Source organism: Simochromis diagramma, unplaced genomic scaffold, assembly GCF_900408965.1.
Source record: "Simochromis diagramma unplaced genomic scaffold, fSimDia1.1 OVJJ01000321.1, whole genome shotgun sequence".
Classification (NCBI taxonomy): Eukaryota; Metazoa; Chordata; class Actinopteri; order Cichliformes; family Cichlidae; genus Simochromis; species Simochromis diagramma.
Window position 1 is genome coordinate 307,542 of NW_024386772.1, and position 16,461 is coordinate 324,002.

At 40.1% G+C, this 16,461-nt stretch overlaps 1 protein-coding gene across 1 annotated transcript in view; it reads right to left on the reverse strand.

Annotated features, from left to right (window-relative positions):
• The window catches only part of LOC120739368 (nuclear receptor ROR-alpha A-like), a 165,516-nt gene that overhangs the window by 47,646 nt on the left and 101,409 nt on the right, over window positions 1-16,461 (reverse strand). The gene's annotated exons all lie outside the window — the stretch shown is intronic.

The window sequence follows — 16,461 nt, forward strand, 5'->3', positions numbered from 1 at the left end:
AGTATGTGTTGTGCACAGCATTGTGGTAGCTATTGTTGCTAATGACAGTAGAATGAGAGACTATTAGCTCACTGTCGATGCAAGAGCAAGTGTAAGTATCTCATCTTGTGGATTTTTGCTGGGAATTTTTGTTCTTCCCATAGACGTCACTCCACAGAATGTTAAAGACAACAGAGTGTGTTTGGGAAAGTTTCATACTTTGCCAATAAAATGAAAAAACAAACCCAAATCAAATGTTTACCTCCTATAGTTTCCCAAAGCTGAAATACACATCCACATTTATGAAGCTGATGTGACAGATCCACCATCCCCTACAGATCACCTCTGCGGGAGTCTGTCTACGGCGGTGGCTTTCCTACAACTAGTTGTACATTTCTGTACAATACTGACTTATTAACCATGACACTATAACCTGAAAGCATATCCTATACCTTTACTATTCTGGCTTTAACTGTTCCACCGAAGCCTGAACTCATTCACCACCCTGCTGTGTCCGGTCACGTTAACTTTGTATTTACTTTTTAGTTAGAATGAATTTAAGCTGACCCAGGAACTGAATTTTTATCTCATTAAGATTAGAGGTTCATTTTTTTTAAATGTGAGTAAACCCAAAGTTTGATGGTGGTCCACAATTTTTCCCCTCCCTAACTGCATTGTCAGCCCTTCAACCATGAGGTAATTGACAGTCTATAAATTTATTTATAATTACATCTGCTGCTGCCATGGAGGTTTGAGGCTCACAAAGAACAGTGAACACCCATAACAACCAAGAAAGAAATGACTTTTGAGTTTCCACAGGCATCTCAGTGTGTCATCAAACATAAAGTGAGGCTCATTATTTTGGGGTAAATGTGGACACTCAGCAGCAGAATGATGCAAAGCTGCAACAGCTCTTCATACTCTAGCTTCCTCCAGAGGGCTGTGGGAGCGACGGGGTGGTGGTTGGAGACGCTCTGGGGCCACAGTGACTCGACCCTCTGATAGGCTCGCTCTGCCCATCTGGACGAGGTCACTGCAGTGTGTGTGTCGTGTTTGTACGTGTGTGTACACTACTGTGTATGTGTATATCAGTAGTGACAGGAAAGGGTTGAGGTGGATATACGACATTTTTAGAATATTCAGCCTAGATTACAAAATGTTTGTGAGAGCTTAAATAATTTTATTATAATAACTTACAAAGGTAACCTGATTTTTTAAGATGTTTTTTCTTTTAACACTTTAAAGTTGAACTGAACTCCCCCCCCATGTGTCCATGTACAAAAAAAGTGCATGCAGTAGTTCTCAACTCAAGTAGGGGGTATAGTTGATGTTTTTTTTTCCCATTTCCTTTTTAATATGACACTTACTCACCGCACATCACTGTTTTATCAGTGGAACAGTGTGTATTTTATGTACATGGGTTACACTTGTGTAAGTGTGTTTGGTAAAAAACTGAAAATGATTCATCAAATTTTAGACTGAAATTGTATATTATTAATATTAATATTATTCTGTACTCTGTTATTTTATGCTTCCACTTTCCACAGTGCTGTGCAGTTTCAGGCAGGTGAGAAAAAATGCTGTAAACAAAGAATGCTTTCAAAAATAAAAGTGTTAATCATTTATTTTCATCAGTCAACAAAATGCAGTGAATGAACAAAAGAGAAACCTAAACCAAATCAATATTTGGTGTAACCACCCTTTGCCTTCTTCTAGGTCCACTTGCACACAGTTTTTGAAGGAACTCGCCTGGTGGGTTGTTCCAAACATCTCTGAGAACTAAGCACAGCACAGATCTTCTGTGGATGCAGCTTCCTCACATCCTTCTGTCTCTTCATGTAATCCCAGACACACTCCATGATGCTGACATCAGGGCACTGTGGGGGCCGTACCATCACTTCCAGTACTTCTTCTTCTTCTTTACACTGAAGATAGTTCTTAATGACGTTGGCTGGGTGTTTGGGGTCGTTGTCCAGAATACATTTGGGGCCAATAAACTATCATTTATATTTCTGAAAGCGTTCTTTGTTTACAGCATTTTTCACACCTGCCTAAAACTTTTGCACAATACTGTATTTTTTTTTTATATATATATCTGCTTGGAAAACAGCCTTTTTTCTGTTGATCAAACTGTAATTATTTAAAATTGTTTCACCTTCACAATGTGTGAGTTTCTCAGGACTGTCTTCTAAAAGAAATAGTGTCAGGATAGAGGAAGTCAGGGTGGATGGATGGCTCAGTAAAACACTGGACCTAACACTAAAGGTCATAAGGTCATTGTTCTTTCAAACCAACAGTGTTTTAAGTCATGATCATTGTGAAACCTTATATCACATATAATCTCCAGCAACTTCTACGACAGATGAAATCATAGTGTTAACTGTGCTTTTCTTGAGTTTTCCTGTGTATGTGTTGATCCATCATAACACAAAGACGTGAAACACTCGGTGTGGCTGGGTTCATCATGGCGGAGGGAAAAAGCATTGTGGTGGTTCTCTGAGCGTTTGTGCTGCAAGTAAATGTTTAAAATCAAACTTCAAAATTATAGGTACAAATGTGTGTGTGCTATGCATATTTTTTCATTCAGCGCAGGAACAGTTCACCTCTAATGTCAAGTCCTCCCATCAGCCATCTGGTCGTCTACCATCACACATGCACACAACACAACAGGACAGTCAATCACTGTCCAGCACAGCCTGTGGAGGTGTGCACACAGCCCTGACTCTCCTTGTTCAGTCCTTGCAGTCACCTAAGGGCGTTTAAAGAAGCCTTTAAAACCATGTAGATGTTTGGTTTTGGTTTTTCAGATTTTATGTTCTGGACAAAGTTCAAACAGCAGGTTTTTATACCAGATACGTCTGTTTCTGCTATCTTTGTTTTTTTCGGGGGGAATGCACCCATGGTTTACACAAACCTTTCTTCAGACAGACAATAATACTGTTGTAAAGCTGAAAAACTAATGGGGCTGAGGAAAAACAGTCATTCTGAAGCAGGAGTATCTCAGGGATTTAAGAGCAGTGGACAATGTCATTACTCCGTCCTGTTCACATTTATTTTCATGAACACTGGAAGAAAAAGTGCCGCTACCATCTTCAGCAATGAGATATCAGTTTTAAATTGTTGTTTTACCTCCAGCTACTTCCTGAAGGGCAAAAATGATGCTGTGGTGTTAAAGTGGGAAATAGTGTCTTTGTGATTGAGACTGACAGCAGTTTGTCCTTAATCTACCAGAGAACAGTTTAAAATAAAGAGTGCAACAACCTTGACAGCTTATTAAAAGCGAAAGGAGAAAACTGACTCCTTTTAGAGAGAAGTCACCTTTCCACATCCAGCCGTGGGGAAATTCAGAGTATTCAGATTGGTTCTTTACAAGCAAGATTTACGCCAGGACGTCTGTATTGTCATTTAACTTGCCTCCTGTTTGTTTGAGATTGTGGTGAAACTCTGGTGGCTTTGTGTGCATCAGAGCATAGACTGTATATAAAAATGAATGTAGTTACCATAGTGACAACCATTGATAGCTGACATTTTTAAACAGTTTTTCCTGGGCACTCACGGTCCTCCTGCCACTTTCCCCCCTGCCACATTCCCAACTGCCACTCAGACTCCACCGTCTCTCCGCTTGTCTGAACGTATCCAACCAATCTTAAAATATTTCATTGAGAGAATTAACCATATTCATTCAACTCCATTATCGTGGATGTTTTACAGTAAGTTCCTTTTAACCCCCACCTAGCGTAAGTAGAGTTCGGCTTATTTAGCTTTATTCATTTTTTTTTGTTTACAGTGATTACTAACATTGGAACAACAGAAAAGCTGCATTTTCAGAAAATTAACGATGTCTAGTTTCCTAGACAAGGCCGTATGTACTCTTTATACTGGATGCCTAAGATTTACATGAATATTTCTGGTGTTCAAAATATTTTTCAGACTCACCTATTCTTAATGTTCACAGCAACCACATAATTTAACATTTATTTTTGGAGACGGGCTCAAACTTTTTTTGTATGCAAAACAACAGCTTTGACAAATTAATCACTGCATTTCACAATGCATTGTGAACACAGTGTGAACTGGTTAAAATGGGCTCAGGGACTAAAAATACAATCATATGGAAATACTAAAATAATACTGTGTTACCTCAGGTACACATCCAGACCCTGCTCCTGGTTCGTCGGCTCTCTGAAAGGATTTCAGAGTCCACAGATGTAGTCCCAACTCTGCCAACGTGAGCCCAAACTGCCCCACTAACCTCCTGAAATATGATTCAGTTCCTGGATCAAACCATAAAATTCTCCCTGCTGCTTTTTGATGGCAAATCTTTCACAAGAACACAAAGCTTTCAGTGTGTATATACATTACATGACAAGTTCACATCTGAAAAATGTGAAATTTTTCACATTGTTTTTTCACACTGTGTGTGGAGGCCTGTACTCCAGATGAGCATTAGGAGGGTAAAAGGCTTCGTTTTTGTTTCTGGGTCTAATTTTTCACTACTCTTCAAAAGCCGTTGTTTTGACTTTATGGCAGAAAGAGTGTACAATGAGCTACTTTATGTACCCCTCTGTGCACCCAAACATTAGTAGCCATGGGGACCATTGGCATTTCAAGCAGACTCACTACATGTGACGGGAAGGTTTATAACCCAACTTCTGACTTAAATACTTTATAATTCTGTGCAATTCATGTAAGCCCACCAAAGTGGAAATACGCAACTTTTTTAGAGCTCTGCTGGAGCCACCAGGACTGTTGCTATGTAGACAACAGAAGAAAATAAAATGTGATTTTTAGAAAGAAACTTTTGAAAATGGTTTATTGTTGTCTATATAAACTGCTCAACTATGACTAAACACATCTTGTTGTACACGTGGGCTACAACATAAGCTAAAAAAAAATCCATGATCTCCTTATCCTGTCTCAGTTAGGATTGGACAGGAGTGTGGACACATTTAGTGGTTGATAGGGTGCCTGGGTTGTCGACCCACGGTTTTCAGTTTTACATTATTATTGAACTTTGATTTTCATATTATTTATCAATGCTGTTCTTTTGGTTTCTGTCTGTGCTCCATAGTTGCTCGTTCTCCCCCGTCTGCTGTCTCCCCTTGTCAAGTCCGCGTCTCTGTGTTATGTTTCCTATTTTACTTTGAAAGTCTGTGTCTCATGTTAATGCGTCTGGTTTTGCTTCTGACTGCTCCCTTTGAGTATTTAAGCCCTGTGTTTTCCTTGGTCTGTGTTGCGATCTCCCTTATCCTATGCTGTGTGTTTGATCTGGCTGCCTGTGTAAGTTTATTTGGTAGTCTCAGTTTTGTAACGTTTGAGTTCACCATTAAAGCTGTTTAAGAGTTCTGCATTTTGGGTCCTATCTTGCCTGCACACAACCTTCACATGACGCTGCTACCATCCTGAAAGGAATATGTGTACTCATGAGCAGTGTTGGTCAAGTTACTTGAAAAAAGTAATCGGTAACTAATTACCGATTACTTCCCCAAAAAAGTAATCCCGTTACTTTACTGATTACTTATTTTCAAAAGTAATTAATTACTTAGTTACTTAGTTACTTTTTAAAAAAATGATATACAACCTGAAGAGGTGATAAAGCGATAGCTCTTTCAGCCCAATTCTACTTTTTCTGCATAATCCATCATACAAAATGTAATCAAATGGAAAAGTCTCTTTTTAAAACTTGTTTTATTAGTTTTAATCTTTTAACTTTATGCATCAAGGAAAAATTTAATTATATGCAACATTCTCTGACTGGAAGAAATTTGTTTAACATTTAAACTTATTTTCTGCACATTCCAGCACATAAAATATAAATATTTTTTGTGTTTACACTCAGTCTTTCAAATAGATGCAAGTAAAACACAGCAGAAAATAAATAACAGTCAAAGACTCAGCGGTCCTGTTGCTCTATTTTCACCTGTAAAGCAGGAGTGGCGTAGGCGGAGGTTTACCCTGGTGCAGGTGTGTCTCAGCGGTCAGTTGAAGAATCCGCGAGTCTGTGAGTTTCCCATTACGTGGTAGCGCACTCCCGGTGCTTGCTCGGAAGTTTAGGGGGTTTTTTTCGCTGTAAAAAGAAGTTTTCTTCCCACGCACAACGCACACTAATGTTTTTGTCACTTTTTATGGAATCAAACTTAAAGTAAGGTCAGTACTTCCACGCTTTAAACGCTGCACGCTCATACTCTCTCCCGCACTCGATATATGATCCATTGTTGATCTGCACACAGCTGTTGTCACGAACATCGCACTCGCTTACGTCACTGTCATGAGACGTTCTCGCAAAAAAATCACGGTTTTAGTAACGCAGTAACGCAGCGTTCCTATGGGAAAGTAACGGTAATCTAATTACAGTTTTTGCAATAGTAATCCCTTACTTTACTCGTTACCTGAAAAAAGTAATCAGATTACAGTAACGCGTTACAAGTAACGCGTTACTGTCCATCTCTGCTCATGAGTAGTTCCCAAACTGCTCATCCTGCAGAACTGACTTTTCAAGAATGGTAACATTTTGTGGCCTTGTCATTTTCTTTTTAATCTTACATAATGACAAGAATGAACTAAATATTATTCAGAACTATCTTTGAGGTGGTTTTAGTGTTCTGCAGAGAACAATCTCATTGTCAGTTTGATCTTAAAGACATTATTTATTCTAGGTTAAGCCCTAGAATAATGTGGTTCTCAAACAACAGTAGCATCAGTATACAGTGATGTACACTAGTTTGCTCCTGATGGCGGCTGATAACACTCACACCTAAAGTTTACCTATCAGATTAGTCAGAACCAATGCTGTGGTATTACTGAGCAAACCTGAACATGCACAAAGTCATGTACGCAGCAAGGGAAAAAAGAAAAGAAAAGAAAAGAGAAAGGCGAGGAAATGTGAAAACAAATGATTCAGATGATTTCATTGATCATCAAACCCTGACCTGGAACACAACTTGATTTAATGTGGCCACAAAATGCCTCATCAGCAGAAATACACTTACTCCGTTTCCAGCAGTTGTTGTCGTTTATCTACAGTGACCTTTGACTTCCTCCGAAAATTAATTCTGCCTGCACACCAACACAAATACACACCCGGCACACAACTTCATATTTCAAAGACGTGCAATAACTGCTGTCCTCAAGCACCTACAAGGCTTTATCACAGAATCTGGGTCAAGTTAGAATATTCATTAGCTGTGGCCTTTCAACTCTGGCTGCAGGAAGAGGAGAAGCTCCAACCAAAACATTTTAGGCTGCATTCATTTCAATTTTTTCAGTATCAAACAAATGACAGGATGTCTGTATTTATGAAAGAAAATGTTTTAGAGCGACACATTTACACAGAGCAACACAACAACCTGAGAAAAACACAACAGCTGTGTGAACTTGTCAGTGTCTTTTTTTGTTTGTTGTAATTAATCTCTTGTGTGTCTCTTGGTGGACATTGTGTGTATTTGTTTTATTTTTGTGCTTTATCGGATCATACAGTGAAGACAGACAGGAAAGCAGAGGGACAGAGAGGGGGGGACATGGGCCGCGGTCGGACTGATTTCCACTCGTAACCTGTTGTTGACATTGTAGCTCTTTTTTGACCACTTTGTATTTACTTTGTATCTCTTGGTGGATTACTTGGGCTTCGTTTTAGCCAGTTGCATTTAACTTTATTGAAGTTGATTTGTCTCTTTGGCAGCATGGTGGTTAGCACTGTTGCCTCTCTGTGTTAGCCTTACCCAAAGTGTACCCTCCCTCTCACCCTGTGGTTGCTGTGATAGGCTCCAGATGACCCTGATGGGGATAAACTGATACCTCTTTTTGACGATTGGTGTATTTCTTTAAGCTGTTGTCTTTCTGATTTTGTCAATTTTTGGATCATTTATTTCTTTTTGAACTATTTTGTGGGTCTTTTCGATTCGTGATGTTATTGGTACAATAACACTATTACTGTAGGGTCTTAAAACTTGCAATATATAGCACCTTGTTGTTGCTGTGAATTGATGACATATGTAATCAAACTAAAATTGAATTAAATTTGTGTTTCAGAAGTTATTTTGTCCTCTCTAACTAACCTTTTTGAAGTCAAATCATTTTTTTCTGTCTTTGTGGATGATTTGTGCTACTCTGTAGCCATTTTCTAGCTTTCTCTGAGGATGATTAATGTTCATTTTCTTTTCCAAGACTCTTCAGTATGAACACTCTGGTGACAAAGTGTTGATTTTGGCCTGTTATCCAGCAGAATCTGGATCAGAAGGATTTAGTAAACATTAGGAAGAACTAGGATAACGTACTTTCTAAGGCTTTAGGAGTACACTGGGCTCGATGTATTAGAGTTTCTGTCCAGCCCAGCCTGAGCTGTGGAAACAACAGGTTTGCAGCTGTCACAATTACACGAGTCTGGTTTGACAAATACATATAAACATCTGTCTGCAACACTGGTGCATGCTTGTGAAGAACAGCCAGTGATTCCCTCAGTGACTGGCATTCTCCACCTCTTCAGTCTGCTCAGACTGCTCCTCCCTCTTCCTCTTTCAGTCTTTTTGCAGTCTGTCACAGTGGATCACACACTGACACACTGACCCAAAACCTGCAGCTCACTGCTGAAATATTCAAAGCTTTACAGAGGAGAGGAGTCGACTCTGACTGCCTGTTAGCAGAAAGAAGACAGCCAGGGAATCATTATGGACAACATTAAGGTCACAGTCACGCTCCCTGTAAGCACACGAGTACAAAAGCCAGCTGGCACAAAACCAATGCAAACCCCACAGCTGACATGATGTTAAACTTATTGTTGTGTTTAACTTACAGAGGAAGGTCTAAGAAATCATGAAGGAGTGAAACAGAATTAAAACCCTCTTTTGTTTTATTATCTGTCCCCCAGTGACCCCCTAAATGTGTCATTTTGCCTGAGTAACCCTCCAAAATATTATTTGATATCATCCAGGACACAAAAATGACTTTAAAAATGTTGTTTTCCAGAAGAAAAGATGGCAAATTTTCTTCTGAAGGTCGACTATAACTAAACAAAGGATTATCTACTTTTGATTGGTGTGCTGCAGAATGATGTAACAACAAGAACAACTTGAAACCTGTAAGTGACAACCACACCTTTCCAGAATTATTGTAGATTTTGTCAAATAGACGTTTTTCTTTGTGTTTTACCGGCATGCCCGGCAGTCCTTCAGAGGCTGAGGCGGACAGGAATAATATGTGAGCTTTGGAAAAATAAAGCAAACAAAAAGCATTAAAATAAACAGTTAAATGAATCTAATCAAACATAGAGTATGCACTCAGTACTGGCGTGTTTCCGTCGTCTCGCTCTCCTCCATAATTCATCTGTAGAGCTGAGCAGAAAGCGGCGACATAAGGAAACACATGAGGGACGTAGAAGCTTCTTCCAGCTGGATGCCCCAGTGGACAGACGAGGCTTTAAGAAGAAAAGCTGGCGACAGAGTGAGAGGATCCCTCAGGGCTCTGATGGATGAAGCAGGGAAACATTTGCTCACAATGAGCTGAGGCTCAAAACTGCAGGAGAAAAATATTTTTAAAAATGCTCTGACAACAATCTCCTCAACCAGAAGCCTCATAAGCAAGAGTAGCTTTACTAACAACACAAACAAGAATACTTTGATTCTATTCCCACCAGTCAATGCTTTCATTTCACTGGATATTTTTTGAGCTGGACTGTCATGAAGTTTGGTCTAAAACCAACATTTAACTGAAAGTCTCTGGCCACAAACAACACGTTCCAGAACATTCCAGTGCATCTCTTACCCTGCAAAGCATCACTGATGATGCTTTATCGGTGACTGTAACCCCTCAGTGATCTCTTAAGTCATATTCACTCATTTTAACTGTTCAGATCTGTATTTGCAAGATTTCTATTTATGTTCAAAACCTGCACATTCAAAATGCATCACAAACCTGTGTTTGTAGCCTCATGTGGCTTCAATGAAGCTGACAGATAACCAAAAGGAAAGGCAATAATATTTCTGAATTAGTTAGGAAACTGGCAAGAACACAAACATACTGATATTAATTCTCTCTCTTTATTGTCCTTCTGGCTCATGAAGCCAGAAGACATCTCTGCTTTTCGCGGATGATGTGGTTCTGTTGGCTTCATCGGGTGATGGCCTCCAGCTCGCACTGGAACGGTTCGCAGCCGAGTGTGAAGCGGTGGGAATGAGAATCGGCACCTCCAAATCTGAGGCCATGGTCTTCAGCCAGAAAAGTGCCCACTCCAGGTCGGGACGAGTTCCTGCCCCAAGTGGAGGAGTTTAAGTATCTCGGGGTCTTGTTCACGAGCGACAGGAGAAGGGAGCGGGAGATTGACGGACAGATTGGTGCTGCTGCTGCTGTGATGCAGATGCCGTTGTCATGAAGAAAAAGCTGAGTGCAAAAGTGAAGCTCTCAATTTACTGGTCAATCCCTAACCTCACCTATGGTCATGAGCTGTGGGAGGTGACTGAAAGAATGAGATCACGGATACAAGTGGCGGAAGTGGGCTTCCTCCGAAGGGTGGCTGGCCTCTCCCTTAGAGATAGGGTGAGGAGTTTAGCTATCCAGGAGGGGCTCAGAGTAGACCGCTGCTCCTCCACATTGAGCCTCCTGAGCGAGGTGTTCTGGGCATGTCCCACGCCTTGGTGTTCCCCAGATAAGCTGGAGGATGTGGCTGGGGAGTGGGAGGTCTGGGCTTCTCAGCTTGGGCTGCTGCCCCCGTGACCCGGCCCCAGATAAGCGGAAGAAGATGGGTGGATGGATGGATGGATAGCTCTGTCATGGTCTTCAACCTGCCTCACCCATGTTGCCCCTGACACATACTTTACTGTCATTTATTAGCAGCGAAGTATTAAATTCTTAAATATGTGATGAAAGCAACAAGATTTCTAAACATTTACTCATCAACCACTTCATTGGGTACATCTTGCTAGTACTGGGTCTCTCCTTTCTACCATTAGAACAACCATTATGCTTCCTGGCATTGATTCAACAAGGTGCTGGAGAAAATCTCTAGAGATCAGCATGATAACACAATGGCTTCATGTTGTTTAGACCACATTATTAAAACCTGCCATCCGAATATCACATCAGAAATTAAGGCTCATCAGCACAGGTATCATTGTTCTTCCAATCTTTCACGTGAATTGTTCCCGTTCTTTGCTGACAGGTTTGGCACCCAGTGTGGTCTTCTGCTGCTGCAGCCCATCTGCTTCAGTGTTCAGTGTGTTGTTCATTCAGAGACGGTTGTTTGACTTACTGCTGCCTTCCTATCAACTCAAAGCAATCTAACAATGTCTCTGTCCTGTTTTATGGACAGAAATTTTCAGTCAGAGAAGTGCTGCTCATTGGCCATTTTCTTTTTTCAGACCATTCTCTTATTGTTTGGGAAGAATTACCTTGTGAAGTAGCCAATGAGGCTTTATAATAATGTCTTCACCGGCGCCCTGTTAAATCCTTCTTGAATAATCAGGTCCAGTTTTATCTTAATGACCTTACAGTACCATATCGTGTCGATAGAGCACTTCCCTCTCAGACTGTGGGCTTACCAGTGCTAATAGCATATTTAAAATTAGAATGGGAGGCAGAGCCTTCAGTTTTCCAGCCTTCCAGTTTGGATTCAGGAGAAAGACACTATCTCTACTTTTAAGTGCAGAGAGTGTTTCTTCTTCACTCACCTCTTTCCACTACTATGTGTTTATACACCACTCTGCATTTAATCATTAGTTATTATTAACCCCTGTCTCTCTTCCACAGCATGTCTTTTGTCTCCCTCCCCTAACCTCTAACCAATTGCAGCAGATGGCCCCACCCCTCCTTGACCCTGGCTCAAAAAGGGAGTTTTTCCTTCCCATTGTCACCGAGTGTTTACTCAGAAGCTCATCTGATTTTGGGGGGAAGGGGGGGGGGGGGGTGGTTCTGTACCCTTTTTAGCCTTTTTAGAATATAAAGTAGTGACTGTTGTGGTGATTTGGTGCTACATAAATAGTTATTTGGGGATTATGAGCAGTTACCAGTGTTTTTGCTGCCTCAATTGTTTGCCTTGTTTTTTGATAAAATAAAGACAGCTAGATAATAAACAAATATATTTTCATTTCATTATATTTTGTGAAAATTGTACACAAGAAAGCATCTTATAAGTGTATGAGGGAGTTTTGAAAATGCTATTTTCTTCGTCATCAAAGTGGGTTTTGTGGGTGTAAAGTAAAAATAACTTTGTCTACAGGAAAACTCCGCAGGGCACCTTCAAAACACGATCTTAACCAGACTGTGTTTGAGACAATTTAATAACCTAAAGAAAACCTGTAAGCTGTAAGCTGACATGTCAGGTCACTGTGTCAGCTTACAGTCGACTAGCTGACAGTTTGTCTTCCTCCAAAATATATCTGACACAAATATATCTGACACACAAAAAAGTCAAATTTACCTCCAGGCTGCAGCAGGTACAACCTGTGCTGTCAAACACCGCAGTCAGAGCTGCTACACCGTGTCTGAAATCTGTTTTAAAGCTCTGAAGGATGTAAAACACGGCAGGCTGACACACCAAAGATGAAGGGAATCTGTTTCTGTCTCTCTCAACAGAGATTGCAGCTCCTGCATCATATAATTGTTCAGAGCGAGTGGCTCCTCGTACCAATTATAGCGCATTAGCAGCAGCCACCAAAGTCATTTCACCGCCACTCATCAGGGAGCTCACAACAAAAAGAAAGAAGAAGAAACACCCTTTCTTTCGCTGCCTTCAGTCGCCCGCAGCATCAAATGAAATGAGGGTTTAAGATGGTGGTGATAAAATGTGATTTAAGGATTAGAGATGTGTGTGAACTTTCAGTGACTTGCTTAAAAATGACAAGAGGAAGTAAAGCTTCCGCCAAAATATCTCCTGAAATGAAACAAACAAAGATGATTAAAATAAAACCGCCTCATGTTGAAAAAAAGGATAAATCAGTCTGCGAAGGATATTAATGACTCACGCAGCCATATTTTTAACATGAGTTTTCATATTTTACCTGCCAACACTGAGCAGGGAGGCAGTACCCACAACACTATGATAACATGTATGTCTGTGGATTTAAAGTTCATTTTAAATGACATGAAAGATAAAGAGCCATGTCCTTTGTAGTTTTCAAAGTGCATCACAACAGCAGAATCACTGCTGACTGAAAGCAGAAAAGTCCAAATTAAAGCAGCAGAGCACAAATCCAGAAGTTTCTCCCTGTCGTGGGTTAAACACTTCCCAGAATTCAACTCAGATCATGGATGTGCAGTGCTACACACCCAAGTCTTTCCCAATCCACTTCCTGTTATGCACTGTTTGTCTCTAAGTTCAAAGCGAGGCTGATGGCGTCACTATGACATCATCAACGGCCCAGATTTACTTCACATAATTTAATTAAACGCAAATGTTTCTTAAATTTGCACCACAGACTCTCCACTGTGACGTGTCCTCAGTCATTATCCAAGGTTAAATTGGGACAGTTTGTTGTAAAACCTTTATTTCTGTAAGCAGCAGGTCTGTGTAGCAGTTGCTTACAGGAACCACATAAAGCTTAAGTACTCTTTTGTTTTAGTAATGTCGATCAGCAAAGAAATTTAAAAGGCAACACATTAACGTTGTCTGACAAGCAGCCAAAAAGTACGTTCTGGAAAATATCAGGCTCAAGTGCTGAAAACTGCAGCTCCTTGAATGGGAGCCATGACATTACCCGCTGGTTTCTGAAGCCTCAGTCTGAGTGGGTTTTTTTTTAAATTTTGTTCATTTTTATTTCATAAATTGTACACATGCAACGTGCAGACATTCTGTCAATCAACGCTAAATTAAAAAAAAATACAAAAGCAAGTCATGTTATCTGTTAGATAATATTAATATAAATGTTCTAAAAGGTACCAATAACACAAACAGGTCCAACACCCACTGGCTGTAATGTCAATCACAGGAACCACACGTCTCACTTCACTAAGATGATTGTGAGGAACTGAAGTGAGAAGCTTTCCTTAGAAGCACAAACCGCTTTCTGTACCAGGCTGTCAACACGACTTTTAAGTTTGAGGTAACAAGGATTCATGGCAGTGACTCACTTTTCTGGTCAGAGTCAAGCATCCAAATGTGTTGCCACGGTCGACTGTGTTACCGTACCTGAAAATATCTTGTAACCCACCAAAACTTTTTAAAATTACATTTCTAATTAACAAAAGAGACTTTTGGTTCCAAATATTTTCACTGCTGCTGATTCACTTGATGTTAATTTTCCATCAACAGTTTTCATTTGGCACCTGATAACAAACACCTACTGACCAGTCACCACACAGAGAAATAAAACAGATAAAACACAAAACTTCAGTAAATGATAATCATAACTTCATTTTCTATTTGTGTACCACCTTTTTGTCATGGATTGGGGCAGATTTAGCCAGTAGTGTTGGGAAAATTGTAAAAATTGGAATTATGAATGCACAAAAGTACCATTTAGATCCAAACACACTGCCAAGCAGTAAAAGCATACCTGGATAATAATACATACAGTGTAACACAATGAGCCATGGATTGGCCTCCTGAGAACTTGGACTTCAACATTATTCAAGCAGTTTGAGATCAGCGTGACAGAGAACAGGACCAAATGCAGCCATCGTCCAGCTTTGGTGTTTTAACCTCCTAAGACCCGAACTCTTCCATGGCATGCATTTTTAATTTCTCTTTGATATTTGGGCATGTTGGGACCTGATGAATGTAAAAACAAAGAATTGCCAGATTTTTTTTTTTTTTACCTGATTTTTGTTTCTGACAAGAATGAGATGCACATATGAGGATATTTGTTTAAAATGTCAATAGAACAGTGTCAGTATAGTGTCGTCGTAAGTGGATATCAGGCCCTTGTAGAGCAAAATTTTGTATTTTGGTTTAGACAACCCAAAATGTGATGTCCACATATGTGGACGCCAGGTCCTAGGAGGTTAAATGTCTTTGAAGAAGACCCGAGAGTTCAGACTGTGTTGAAGAATAAAGGTGGTCACACCAAATATTGACTTTCAAGCTATTCGGAAATGTAAAAATTCTGTTTTTGCCTTATATAATAGATTTCCCTTTACGTTTGCACATTTCAATAAATTGCAGCACATATTTCTCATTTTCCCAGGATTATATAAAGCAATATGAGGTTGCTCAAAACATTAGTAAAGTACAATAGTTTGGCAACATAATTTGTGATCAGTTAACGTGCCCACATACACTCTAAAGTTCCCTGAGCTGAAGATGTACAAAGTCTATAAATGACAAAAGTATAATGAGTGTACAAACACACTCACAGGCCCACATAGCTTGTGGTAGTTGTTTCCTGTTTAACCGCAGTAACGTTCACTGCCACCTCACACAGCCTCACATGAAAGAGCAGCGGCTTATCACTAGCAGCCAAACACAACTGACACTCTGCTGTTGCAACTGAAGCTGCTCCGACGCAGGTACACAACCCAGGCGAGTGCCACCAATCAACCAAAGCAGCCGTCACACATGATTAGAAAGGTGTCTGTGGTCGCTTATAGTCACAGCTCTGCTTTATTCGACATGCTTGTTACCTGACTAAAACATCTTAAACAGTCTCAGTACAGAATAGTCGGAACAATTCATTCAAAATCAGGAAATCGTTCAGCAGTTTTGCACTAACAGAGGGAAGTTTTGGTGTTCATGTAGTTTGAGAACTTTGTATATGGGGCTGAGCTAAAAATCACTCAGACATGAGACGCTCTTCTTTCATCTAGCAGCTGTTTAACACGTCTCAAAAATAAAACCTGTTTAATTTTTCATAAAAGTCACAAAGGCAGTCGTCTCAGTTCGTGCAATATTTTCAGCATTGATGTAATCGAGGGTCAGAGACATAAGGGAAAGCTATTGTTTACAATAGATTTATGGCATGGCAACCATTATTAATCATTTTATTTTCCTACAGCATATTTTTTTTTATTTATTGTGCACATCTGAACACTGCGTAACACATGCCATCACTAGAAAGAGCCTGGCACTACATATCTGCTAAACTTCCACATTTGGAGTCTTGGAATGTTCGGAATACTCTCATGAAGGCAGCGCTGATGCTGACAAACAGAGACGTGTGTGAGTGCAGTAGACTGGTGTAGGACATCATTTGGAATCAGCAGATTTGTTCTAAGTATTGAGACTAATTCTGTGTGAATGGATTAAATAATTAAGGGAATGATGACTGTATTAGAAGCATTTTATAAGATAGTTGTACACACTAGATTATAGCCTGGAACGTCATGGTGGGTGCCGTCTGTGTTAAAATATATTCCAGCTATTCCGAGCTGACATTATAAGCAAAGCATGTTTACGAAGGAGAAAGCGAGGGTCTGTGACACCATGCATGCACAGACCCTCGCTTTCTTGGGTAAGACACTGAACCCCAAAGGAGGAGTGTGAGCACATGCAGTATAGTTAGAAAGTGCTTAGAATACAGTGCTGTATGAGTTTGTGTGTGAATGGGCCATTGCAGCTTG